Source organism: Trematomus bernacchii, unplaced genomic scaffold, assembly GCF_902827165.1.
Source record: "Trematomus bernacchii unplaced genomic scaffold, fTreBer1.1, whole genome shotgun sequence".
Lineage (NCBI taxonomy): Eukaryota > Metazoa > Chordata > Actinopteri > Perciformes > Nototheniidae > Trematomus > Trematomus bernacchii.
The window spans coordinates 849435-863427 of NW_022987566.1; positions in this window are offsets into that span (position 1 = coordinate 849435).

The window sequence follows — 13993 nt, forward strand, 5'->3', positions numbered from 1 at the left end:
TGAGGACTGTGCTTGTGCTTGTCTCTTATCATTTTATTTATGTTCCCTGGCCTGCACCTTTCTTGTTTGGTGGGCATTGTATTCTTCTTCATGGTGTACTTTGTCACTGGGATTTAAACGCTTGTACCACTCACAGTACTTGCATGCGTCTTTTTTGGGTTGGTGAAAGCCCAAGTTGAATTCTCTGTTGAAGATGGATCTGTAGAAACTAAGTTTCTCTGGATTTACTTTCCACTCGTTGTGGCATTTCTGTACATAGAGTTCGTACATTTTGGTCACATTCAAATTTTCCTCAAGGTACAGCTTTGTGGTATCTTTCCTAGAGTAGTGTGACTCTAATGTTGGGAATGATTTGATGTGCCCCATGATCAGATTTTTGTTGAGCTCAGGGATTTTGTTGCATGGGGAATGTTTACCCTGAGAACTTGAGGGTGAGATTCCCAGTTGGCTTGAGGGATGGCCGCCTGCACACCTTGCAAACTTCTCAGATACGTCAAGGGTTTTCAAAAAAAAATGCGAAAACACACGTGATGATGTCTCCAATGAATCAACGACTGAATTAGTTGGCAACTCATTTGGTCATCGATTACATTTATTTTAAATTAATTTTATTTTTAAAAACATTTTGTATGATGAAACATACCATTAGCTGCTAGCTAGAAATGCTAGCTTTGACCTTGTTTAGACCCCAGACACACACGTTGCACAACAAAAAGGTGGGGGCTTCGCGCATGTAGTTTTCTTTTGTAGAGAAAAGATAAATAATAAGGTTTTGTGAGTGATTTTCGGTGCAGTAATCTGTTAGCATTTTTCGCTCGTTGCTAATTCAGAGGCTCAGCGTTAGCATTGTGGGGTTTTTAAAAAAAATATATATTTTTTACTTATAGTGAAAACTACCCTTGGATGATGGGTTAGTAGACTAAAAGCTTTAGGAATCCAAAGTACAACATATAAGTACCCTGTATCAAGATTGATGCAAAACAAGTGACATTTGACCTTTTTAGAGAGATTTAGCAAAAAAAAAACACTTCTGGGGTCATTTGGGTGGATTTTCCATATCTCTGGCCCCCCTTGGTCGATTTTGATGGTTGACACCTCTTTCTGACCGTTAGAGCCAATATAATCGAAGGGGGATTCCCCCACACACACACACATGGTAAAAAAAAGGTGGGGGCTTCGCGCATGCAGTTTTGCATCAGAGCGAACCTATACTCTAGCTCTGACATCTGGAAACGGAAAAGCAGTTTTATTGCTTATGGATGATCAGAAATCATTTCAAAGGGACACATACACATTGGATTAACCTATGGATTAACTTCAGCAGCGTTTTTATCGTTTTAATGCCATTGAAGACCACTTTTGACCAGACTACGACACAGGTAAGCCATGTTAGCGTTTTTAGCTACCTAGCGCCACATGTTTTGATGTCTGTTTTTGTTTATAAAGTCGCGAGTTCGTATCATTGAGTGATAATGTATGTACCCATCGATTCTGTGTCATCTCACGATGTGAATCGATGTGTTGGATGTGCAGAACAGATAAATAATAAGGTTTTGTGAGTGATTTTCGGTGCAGTAATCTGTTAGCATTTTTCGCTCGTTGCTAATTCAGAGGCTCAGCGTTAGCATTGTGGGTTTTATTTTGAAAAAAAATAAAAAATGATCAGTTAGATGACTTTCTTCCCGTTACATGGATATAAAACATTCATAGTTTATTAAATGAACATGCCCTCAGACACTGTTTCCTGCAAGATGTTGCGGCAGTGCCCCGGTACCGGGGTCTCTCGGGCTTAACAGGTTAATAAACTATGAATGTTTTATATCCATGTAACGGGAAGAAACTTATCTAACTGATCTTTTTTTCAAAATAAAACCCACAATGCTAACGCTGAGCCTCTGAATTAGCAACGAGCGAAAAATGCTAACAGATTACTGCACCGAAATTCACTCACAAAACCTTATTATTTATCTTTTCTGCACATCCATGACATCGTTTCACATCGTGAGGTGACACAGAATCGATGGGTGCATACATTATCACTCCATGATAAGAACTCGCGACTTTATAAACAAAAACAGACATCAAAACATTTGGCGCTAGGTAGCTAAAAACGCTAACATGGCTCACCTGTCTCGTAGTCTGGTCAAAAGTGAACTTCAATGGCATTAAAACGATAAAAACACTGCTGAAGTTAATCCATAGGTTAATCCAATGTGTCTGTGTCCCTGTGAAATGATTTCTGATAATCCATGAGCAATAAACCTGCCTTTCCGTTTCCAGATATCAGAGCTAGAGTATAGGTTCGCTCTGATGCAAAACTGCATGTGCGAAGCCCCCACCTTTTTTTTTTCACCATGTGTGTGAGAGGCGAGATTCCCCTTCAATTCTATTGGCTCTAACGGTCATAAAGAGATGTCAATGACCAAAATCGACCAATGGGTTCCAGAGAAACGGTAAAACCCCCATTTCCACCCAAATCACCTCAGAGGTGGAGTTTTTTTGCTAAACCTCTCTAAAAAGGTCAAATGTCACTTGTTTTGCATCAATCTTGATACAGGGTACTTATTATATGTTGTACTTTGGATTCCTAAAGCTTTTAGTCTACCTTACCATCATCCAAGGGTAGTTTTCACTATAAGTAAAAAAGAATTGTTGGACAGACACTATAATTTACAGTTTTTTACTATGTTCAATCTGAATTTTCTTTAAAATAAAAAACAGGCTCAGGGCTAAACAGGTTAAGCAGAGCCATGCAAAGTCTTCGCTCCGGGCTGGCCGAAGGTGTAGTGTGTCTCAGCTGAACTTCAGTGAAGCTGACATCTGTGCCGGAGTTTCTTAGAAAGTGTTTAACTGGATGGATAGCTAGCTCGGTGATAGTGAGAACTTCACAGTGACACAGAGGATGAAGACTTCAGTGGATAAATGTGACTTATACACCGAAGCGAATTATATATGTTTTTTTTCTCTTAAAGACACGTTTTTTGACAAGAGCGACTTGGCAATTTTTTACAAGGTTATATCCGTAAGGTCATGGGGTCAAATTTCAAACAACCAAAGACACTTCTCAAAAGAGGGTCTTGTAAGAAGGGCTTTTGCCTATTTGTTATCAAAAAATCAATTCACCAAAGTAAGGACTTCAATCTGTAAAAACAGTTACAACAAAGCCTACCATGGCAAGGAACAAGCTGATAAAACTGGTTGTAACAGTTTGTCCAGAGTGTCTTGACCACTCAATTTAAAGGGTAAAGCCATTTTTCTTTTACTTTCTCTCTATAACTTATGTGTCAACCTTTAACTTGCAGCACAAAAAATCAAGCACAAATATCAAACAAGCATAGCCCATTTGTCTCTTTTTTCCCTTTTTTTCGTGCTACCCTTTTCCCTGTTGTTGGCAAATTAAATATTTCAGTCAGTCTCTCCTCTCTATCTCTATCCACCTTCTGTCTCCCCCTCTCTATCCCCCCTTCTCTCTCTGTTCCTAGGTGGTGTCTGCAGGTGTCTCCGCGGGTCTGACTGACTCACGGGTTGAATAATTCACTCAGTCTAAATGAGATCTCCCTGGCCTTAATGAAGCCATTAATGAGACTCCACGGACTCAGCCTGCTGCCGCACACCTATACGGAAACACACACGTGAAAAAGAGTGCATACGTGAAGATGCTGGCATGCACAGAAGAAGGATGCATAGACACACAATCACGCAGACACACACATACTGTAAATACACAAAAACACACACTGCCAACACTGGCGTTACGTGCAAACAAAGGCTGGCAAGTACTCAAACACACACACAACTGGAAAGCATCACCAAATACTCCAGATGCACTAGAGTGGGAATGCAGCTTGGAGTTTGTGCACCTGTGGGGACTAGAATGTGTTGTTGTGGCTTTTAGTGAGGCTGAAGTGCCCTTCACCAAATACTTCTAACCGATATGCCTATCTTATACAACACATTTAGTTGGTTGCTTTGTTGTGTAAAAGGCCATAGGGGCAAATGCTTTTATTTTTGAAAAATAATAAATTTAAAAAAGCTGTGTTTTTATTCACACAATGGTACCTGTAACAGTGACAGCATACACCTTAGTGTGAGGAATCATGTTTACATAATATTTACTGTTTAGCAGTTATCGAAATTAGTTACAAACTAAATCATTGTTATTCTCTCTTTCATGTTTGATTACAATTCAAGGATTTGGGATTCGAGAAACGTAGACATTAAAGGGGCCCTTTTATGCGGTTTTTAGTTTCAGGGATGCAAACTCATCAGGTATGAAAAAGGTGACAAGGATCCGAGCCCCCCGACCCCACGGAATATCGGCTTTAAAATGAGGACTAACAGGATGTTAGCAGTCAGAACAACTAAAGCAGTTAATAACAGAAACGCCAAAGAGTCACATCTAATAGAAATGTATAAAAGCATTTGTTTTAATTGTGTAGCAGTCAGTTTATAATTTTGGCAGCACTGTTGAGCATTTTGAAAATGTATTTTCATGCCTCTGTGCAAGGCTGTCTTTCTATCTTTATAGCCAGTGGTGTAAAGTAACTAAGTTCATAAACTCAAGTACTATACTTGGGTACAATTTTGAGATACTTGGTGGTACTTTTTTGTTAAATCAGACTTTAGTTCCACCTGGAGTAAATCCACAAGCTACCCTGCAGTATACAAAGTCATTCAAACTAGCTGCACCTTTACCAGCTTTGAGAACACTTTCATGATCAATCATTATAAAACATATCATATATATTATTCTGAAATGGACCAATCTGCACAATGACTACTTTTGAGGAACATTTTGAATGCAGGACTTTTACTGTAACAGAGTATTCCTACACTCTGGTACTTCTACTTTTACTCAAGTACAAGACCTGAGTACTTCTACTTTTACTCAAGTACAAGATCTGAGTACTTCTACTTTTACTCAAGTACAAGATCTGAGTACTTCTACTTTTACTCAAGTACAAGATCTGAGTACTTCTACTTTTACTCTAGTACAAGATCTGAGTGCTTCTACTTTTACTCAAGTACAAGATCTGAGTACTTCTACTTTTACTCTAGTACAAGATCTGAGTGCTTCTATTTTTTCTTCTACCACCTCCGTTTATAGCCTATGAAAAAAGCTATTTGAAAACGAAGGCTAAAGCTAACGTTAGCAGATAGTGACAATGTATGCTAGTTAGCTAGCTCAACGATTATAATATTGCGACAGAAACACTTTTCAGTGCACATCACGCTCTGCTGCTTCGACAGGCCCGTTCTAACAGCTGTTCACCAGCGGTCCAGTCTGTGCCACAGTGACTCCGGACCGCACAGTTAATATTAACGAACGCACCAGTAGGTAATGTAGCTGCTGAAGCTAGACCCTCATCCCGGAGCAGCAGAGCCTTATTATACATCGATGAGCAGAGCCGACAGGCAGGAAGACTCGAGCACACAGCTCGCGCTTCATTATATAAAAAAAGAACACCATGCGTGTCATGATTGCACACAGCTCGCGGCCGCAGATTACTCCGGGTCCCAGACCCCCCCCATACCCCAAAAATATTTTTATTGCAGATCTACATGAATCACACAAACGACCTATTTTGGATTCAAAACGGCGAATTACGCCGAAAGGTGACAAGTTTGCATCCCTGTAGTTTTCCTTTTCCTGTATTGATTTTTATACTTTTTTTGTTCATGTAAATGGTCTGCAAAGGCTAACATCCTAAAGTAACCTCCACACACCTGAAAACCTCTAAATTTGACTCCTTTGTTTACTTCTGTTAATAGTGACATCACTATGTAACACTTGTGCTTCTATTGGCTCCAACACAGCAGACTGGGCTCTGGTTATATCTCTCACAGGCTCCGCCCTCTACTGGACTCTATGGGTACTACCTTATCATGCAAGCATTCACATACTGAGATTTCTATAGACGTAGCCGGCCCCGGGGCGGGCCTACCTGAATGCGTGCGCATCTCACTTCCGTATGAAAGGAGGCCTCGCCTCCTGACCACCATCCTTTACTCTTCAGCGAGCGGAGGTGATAGCCTAGCACTGAGTCCGAGACGTACTATTGAGAGAAAGGAAGAAAGCGAATATTTTTTTAAATGGAGCCACTCCTGGAGCATCGTAATTGCCCGTCGTGCCCTGGCCTGATTGCGAGGATCATGCCGAGCAGGGAGTGGGCCAGACACCGGCCTGCATTGCCTGCCGTTCGATCCCGATGCTGAACCGCCGGCATCGTGCGGAGCGCTTCTTGAGGAAGCTCGGCCCGCAAGTGCACGGAGAGGAAGAGGATGTGGACCTCGAGGTGGTCGGCTTCGTGGAGGAAGATGACGACATCTCCTTGTCCGACACCCCCGATTCCGACGGCCAGGAGGGCCCAGCACTCAGGTCTGCGCGACTGGACTTCCCAGTGGTGATGACCCAGGCAGCGGAGCGTGTAGGCTTACCGCTCCCCCCACCGCTGCCACCGAGGCATATAAGCCGCCTTAGGCAGGGGTTTTACGGCCCGGTGCTACCGGCGCAGCCGGCCTTCGTCTCGCCCCCGTTGCCAGACATCTGGCAGTGTGTGGAGGCGACATGGCGGCGTCCATTGAAGACGAAGGCCGCCATAGCATCTATGTCGGGCATTGTCAGGGTGCAGGGCCGATCAGACACGGTGTGTTCTGGCGTGGCCCCCCTCGATGAGAGCCTGGCGGCCCATCTGTTGCCGCGATCAGCTGGTTGGGCGGAGGGGAAGAAACCTCTGCCCCCCGCTGCCGCGGGACCGGGAGGCCTTGGAATATTTAGACAAAATGTTCAGGCTCGGTGCACAGATGGCGGCTGCGGCCAATAATCTAGGTGTGTTGGGCGTCTCCTTGATTTCTCCTCAAGCAGACGCCCCCGCTCTCCCGTCTCAGGACGGGAATGATTATCCAGACCGCTGCATAGGTCAGATGAACAATCTGATCCATGGAGTGGCCGCCGCAGCCGGGCGGGTGATGTCCTTAGCCACAGTGGCGTCATGTCATGTGTGGCTGGGACTCACCGCGCTGTCGAGAAAGGACCGAGTAGATCTCCTTGGAGCCCCCGTTTCCACGGAAGGGCTCTTTGGGTCGATGGCCTCGGTCACTCAACGTTTTAGCCGTCTGGAGGAGGAGAGGGTGCAGCTTAGCCGTATGCTACCGCTAGCTTCTCCTCAGACATCGCAGCGCGCTCCTCCGTGGACGGCGAGACGGAGGGAGAGGCGCCAGTACACAAGTCCTGTATCTGTAGCGCCCCCACTTCTTCGGCCCACCCCGCGGGACCGGCGTACCGGCACTCACGGGGACGGGCTGCCCGACCTCGGCAGACTCAGCAGCAGACCGCCTGGAGGGGCGCTCCACCACTGGCGGGGGGAGGAAGCGTCTCAGCGGGTCTCTCCACCCGGGACGCCAGGGTGAATCCCACCTCCTCCCTGTATGATGCCCAGATCCCTGTTGTTTCCATAAATAAAAAGGTTGATCTGTATCCAAGTCTGAATGCCGTTTGTTTTCACAATCCTGCACTCACACACATTGTTGACTGTACATATTCCCCACTCGCTACCCCAGCTGTTGCTCCTGTAAGGGAGATAGCTAGGGGGCATGCGCAGATGAGAGAGATAAACCGCAGGAAGTGCTATCAAAGCACTATGCGGGTACAGGGGCTTTTTTGTCGGCGTATTTCTGTTAGGGAACACACTACGCCTAGAATGAAACCTCCAATTAATACAGTTTACCGTAGTGGTAAGAGCTGCATTATGGCGGAGCCTGCATTCTCTCAGGAGCGCATGGTGGTGCGTTCAGGGACATCAGTTGAACACACTACGTCAATAAAAACTCTGGTTAATGCTGGTTACCATGGTAATGAGAACAACGTTATGGTGGAGCACGCGCTCACACAAGAGCGTGCGACGGTGCGTTCAAGGACCGCAATAAATAATCTGCCCTTTCTGTGTCGACCCTCCATGGGCAAATCTTCCCTTCACGGGGGGTTTTGCGGCGGAACGGGTCGCCAGAGAGTATCACAGCTTTATAGCTGCGGCCCCACAGCTGAGGGCTTGTCCATTAACACAATGTTATGGGGAATGGAGCCTCAGCTGTGTGTTAACGAAGTGGATGGACAGGACGCTGAAACGGGGTTATTCACTCCAGTTTTGCAGCATCCCACCTCCATTCAGAGGCATGCAAGAGGTAAATCTGTCATCTCAGGAGGAGATGGGTTTCCTCTCAGCAGAGATTCAGGCTCTGGTGCAGAAACAGGCAGTGTCTGTTGTGCACCCTCAGCACAGAGAAAAGGGTTTTTATTCCATGTACTTCCTGGTTCTCAAGAAGACAGGGGAATTCAGACCTATTCTAGATTTGCACAGCCTGAGTCATCACATTTGCCGCAGGAAATTTCGCATGTTAACCATAAAACAGTTAATGAAGCTGGTGCAACCGGGCGATTGGTTCACCACCATCGACCTGAAAGACGCATACTTTCATGTGGAAATTGTGCCAGAGCACAGGAAGTATCTGCATTTTGCCTTTCAGGGAATAGCCTACGAGTACAACAGACTCCCGTTCGGCTACTCCCTATCCCCATGCACATTCAGCAAATGTGTGGCCACTGCGCTTCAACCGCTGTGCGCCCGCGGCATGAGAGTTTTCTTTTACCTAGACGACCTCATAGTCATGGCCGGGTCCAGGGAACAGGCAATGCTTTGCACAGCACAATTCATCACACACCTAACCAAGTTAGGCTTTGCAATCAATTGGAAAAAGAGCACCCCCATACCTCACCAACAGGCGTTGTATTTGGGAGTGGTGCTCGATGCAGGCACGCTACGCGCCACCCTGTCAGAGAGCAGAAGTGCGTCCCTTCTCAGGGCGGTTCACAGGCTGCGACAGGGGGCGACAGTGACAGCTTTAACTGTCATACAGACTTTGGGTCTCATGGCGGCTGCTCACGTTGTGGTCCCGCTGGGGTTGCTGCATATGCGCCGCCTGCAGAGGTGGTTCTCCAGCCTGCGTTTGGATCCCAAGAGGCACAAACGGCGGCTGGTGACCATCCCCCCCTCAGTGGAGTGCAACCTCTGGTTCTGGGGGTCTCCCGGGCGCCTCCGGAGGGGGTCTCCACTGGGACGGGTAATCTCCTACATCACAGTGTTCACGGACGCATCCAGAACAGGATGGGGAGGGACCTGCCTGAAGAGGGCTATAGGTGAGCAGAAACACGACACAGCAACCTCCTAGAGCTACGGGCGGTAGTGTTAGTCCTCCAGCATTTCATGCCCCTAATTCAAGGGAGACATGTAATGGTCAGGAGCGACAACAGCACCACAGTGGCTTATATCAACAGGCAGGGCGGAGTCCGCTCCGCCGCCTTGTTGGCCACAGCGGAGAGGCTGTGGTTATGGGCATCAGAGGTGGTGTTATCTCTGAGAGCCCTCCATATCCCGGGACTGGAGAACAGGGGGGCCGACCTCATGTCGAGGGGCGGCCCCCTGCCAGGCGAATGGACACTTCACCCGGAGGTGGTGAAGCAGATCTGGGCCCAGTTTGGGAGAGCGGAAGTGGATCTGTTCACCAAGGAAGCTGCTATACGCCTTTCCACTGCTGCGTCTCATTCTCCCTCTCCTGGGGAGAGTGAGGCGAGAACGTCTGGCAGTCATTCTGGTGGCACCGGATCGCGTCGGGGCTCCGTGGTACTCAGAAATGACACAGATGAAGGTGGGCCAGCCCTGGGCGATCCCCCAGTTCTGGGGGGCGATGTCTCAAGAGGCAGGTGCAATCGGGGCGTTACCCACTCTGGGCCGTCCTCTCCAGTCTTGGCTCCTGAGAGGGACAGGCTGAGACAGGGTGGATTGTCTGACAGCGTTATTCAGTCTATCCAGGCAGCTAGAGCTGGATCCACCACAGCCTGTTACAGGCCGAAGTGGCTGGGATTCCAGCGATGGTGTGAGGAGCGGAGAATAGAGCCCCTATCTTGTGAGTTGGGCTCTATTTTAAAGGATATTGCATTGTGTTTGTTACTTTCGTTGCAGTTGTATGTCTTAAGTGTAATTTGGCATGCTTTTATTTTGAAGGCGAGTTTACGCTGTTGACAGGAAGTTGTTGTTGCTATGGAAACAAAAAAAGCTTCACAGCGGGCGGAACTTGTCATAAAGTCAGCGATAATAAAACCCACCCATTTAGAGGGAAGATATGATTGGTCAATTGTACTGTCATTTTACATTACTCTCTCGTTCAGTTACTATAGCGGGCCCTCTGTGAATTTACAGCAGGACCACCAATCAGCTCCTCTCTTCACAGTAACTCGCAGAGACGAGCTTCTTTCATTTAACCCTTCACATTCAAACAGAAACTGAATAGGCAGATTCGAAGGATTTATTTCTTTGGAAATGTTATTTTAAATACAATTAAATCAAGTTATTTTGGTAAAACTAATGCAAAATATAACAAAATAAATATATTAAAAACATTTTTTTTTTTTTTAATGTTTTTAACCTCTTAAGCCCTGAGCCTGTTTTTCAGGTCTCAGGCTCGAAAATGACATTCCCAGAACAAATGACCATATCTTCCCTTCTAAAAGGGTTATTCTTTACTTATAGTGAAAACTACCCTTGGATGATGGGTTAGTATACTAAAAGCTTTAGGAATCCAAAGTACAACATATAATAAGTACCCTGTATCAAGATTGATGCAAAACAAGTGAAATTTGACCTTTTTAGAGAGATTTAGCCAAAAACCCCCACTTCTGGGGTCATTTGGGTGGATTTGACCTATCTCTGGCCCCCCTTGCTCGATTTTGATGAATGAAATCTCTTTATAACCGCTAGAGCCAATGGAATCGAGGGAAAGTTATATACACACCAACACGTTAACAAATAAGGAGTGAGAGTGACGCGTTACCAAAACCGGAAGCTGCATAGCTGGTGGCTACCATTAGCAGCTAACTTTTCCGCTCCGATTTTTACATAAAAAATGGAATTATGGATTATAAATAATTTCTTCAAAGGCACAGGTACATTATCAACCTATGGATCAACAGTTGTAGCATTTTCTTTTCTTCGTTTTAATGCCATTGAACACGTCTTTTGACCTAATTGACAGCTACGGTGAGACGATCTGCCGTAAAAGCTCCGTAAAGGTACGTGTTGTGATGTCTGTGTTTGCTTCCCCTGTCACAAGTTCGGATCGCTCAGTGATGATACTATACCTAAATAATCAGTGGAGTCTCAGCTTTAATCGGCTATATTGTATGTGCAGCTACGATAAGTAATAAGGGTATTTTTATCTTGAATTGTGTGCCGCAGTGCGTTAGAATTGTTTCGCTCAGGGGTCATTTAGACGCTTCTTATGAGACTTGTGTTATGTTTTGGTAAAAATGGTTCATATCTTCAGTTAGCTGAGATTCTTCCCGTTAATCTGGTGCTACACATTAATAGTTTCATAAATGTTAAGAAGCCCTGAGACATTATCTCGAAAAAAAAACGGTGGGAGGGGTCCAATGGGGGGACCGCCGTGCTTAAGAGGTTAAATATGATTTTGCAGAATATTTTAGGCCCTCAGAGAGGGCCTAGAGGGCCCTGACGGCTCGCCACTGGGTCTGATGAGTCCACATTTCAAATAGTTTTTGGGAAATCATGGACGTGGTGTCCTCTGGGCTAAAGAGGAAAAGGACCATCCAGATTGTTATCAGTGCAAAGTTCAAAAGCCAGCATCTGTGATGGTAGAAGGGTGATTTAGTGCCTGCCTGCAGTCCAGCCCTGTCTCCCATTGAAAATATTATGGAGCACAAAATACGACAACAGAGACCCTGGACCGCTGAGCAAGTGAAGACTTACATCAAGCAAGAATGGGATAGAATTCCACTTACAAAGCTTCAACAATTAGTGTCCTGAGTTCCCAAACGCTTATTGAGTGTTGTTAAAAGGAAAGGTGATGTAATACAGTGGTAAACATGCCCCTGTTCCAGCTATTTTGGAATTGATGCAGGCATCACATTCTAAATGAGGGAATATTTGCAAAAAAACACAAGGTCACAAATCATTGTATTCTGTTTTTGTTTACGTTTTACACAACATCCCAACTTAATTGGAATTGGGGTTTGAACTTCATTAAATACATTTTCCTTAAAATTGTGGGACCAGCATGTCACAAAAGTGCTAGTGGACCAGTTAAAAAAAACAGGAAAAAACAAGCCAGGAAACCAACGTGTTTTCCATGTTTGCTGATACTCTGTGGTTTTGTCAACACACTAATAGGTACTCTCTTTAACCTGTTAAGCCCGGAGCCTGTTTTTCAGGCCTCAGGCTCGAAAATGACATTCCCAGAACAAATGACTATATCTTCACTTCTAAAAGGGGTAAATTAAAAATATCTTTCTCAAAGCAATGATACACCTGTGAGTTGGCTGTAGAAGTGTCAGAATCAATATAGATGTTTTTTATTTTAAAGTAAATTCAGATTGAACATAGTAAAACAATTTAAATTATAGTTTCCGTCTAAATAAACCCCATTACTTATAGTGAAAACCACCCTTGAATGATGGGATAGTAGCCAAAAGCCAAAGCCTTTAGGAATCCAAACTATAACATATAATAAGTACCAGAGATGGAGTACTCGAGTCCTGGACTCGGACTCGAGTCGGACTCGAGTGCCGATTTTCGGGACTCGTGACTCGACTCGGACTCGCGCACTGATTGACGCGACTCGGACTTGGACTCGTGAATTCTCGCACACGATGACTTGGACTCGGACTCGGACTCGTGAATTATCGCGTACGCTGACTTGGACTCGGACTCGGACTCGTGAATTTTTCCCCCCACGATGACTCGGACTTGACTTGTACATTGACGCTCCGACTTGGACTCGGACTCGGACTCGAGCAAGTTTTCTATGGAGTCTGATGTCCTCTATCCTGGCGTGTTCACCGGCTGCGAGGCGAGTTCACGTACTGGGCCCCGCTATTCCAGTCTAAAGATGTCTAGAGACACACCCCGCATCGTGCTGTATGCTTTCACACATTCTGCTTCCACATTGGAAAAGAGCAGCGCAAAATGCTCTATGTGGAAACAATATTGAAGAGAAGGCTCCTAACACATTACTCTAAACATCGAGTTCAGACATATAGGCTGTCTTGAACACTATCATCAGAGTAACGTGATCTAATCAATACATAAAGATTCAGCCGATAACACGAAAGCACACGGCTACTTAACATGCAGAATGACGTCATTTTGCATGCTAAGTAGCCATGTGCTTTCTGGGGCTAAATCTTTATCAGTAAACCGATTTAACCGGTAAAAGTTCCTTCAAAATAAGAGTCCCGATCTTATTACTTTCAAAATAAAAGTGCAAAACGAAAACTTTACCATAGGAAAATATTGGCATACAAATATAATCACTTCTCTAAAAGGTAACTCATTTTAAACATAGTTTATTTATATATAATAATAATAATAATATTAATATTAGTAATAAGCTTTATATTTGTATAGTGTGGTGATTGACATTATCCACCCACAGATCTAGGGGTTGAGGTATTGTTCCGCACGGACATTTGAGTGAGGCGGACTTAGTGTTTCCGCCGGTATTCTTCTCCTGGTGCATGTTGTTGTTGACATGAAGTTCAGATGCAAAATAAAGGTCTAGCTTGTTCATTCGATACCCCGCCTCCGACTCCCGTCTCTCGGCACCACAATAGCACCTATTACAAGAATTGTAGCCAAACTCGCTTTACAGCAGTTCAATAGACAGATTAGTATAACATGACAGGATAAAAGCAATGTAGAGGAGCAGCTACATTTCAACACATATATCCACGAAGATTAATACATGAAGACTTGTGACTCGGACTTGACTTGGACTCTTCTTAGGTGACTCGGACTTGGACTCGGACTCGAACACAGGTAATGATGACTCGGACTCGGACTCGACTCGGACACTCCTTGGGTGACTCGGACTTGGACTCGGACTCGAACACAGGTAATGATGACTCGGACTCGGACTCGACTCG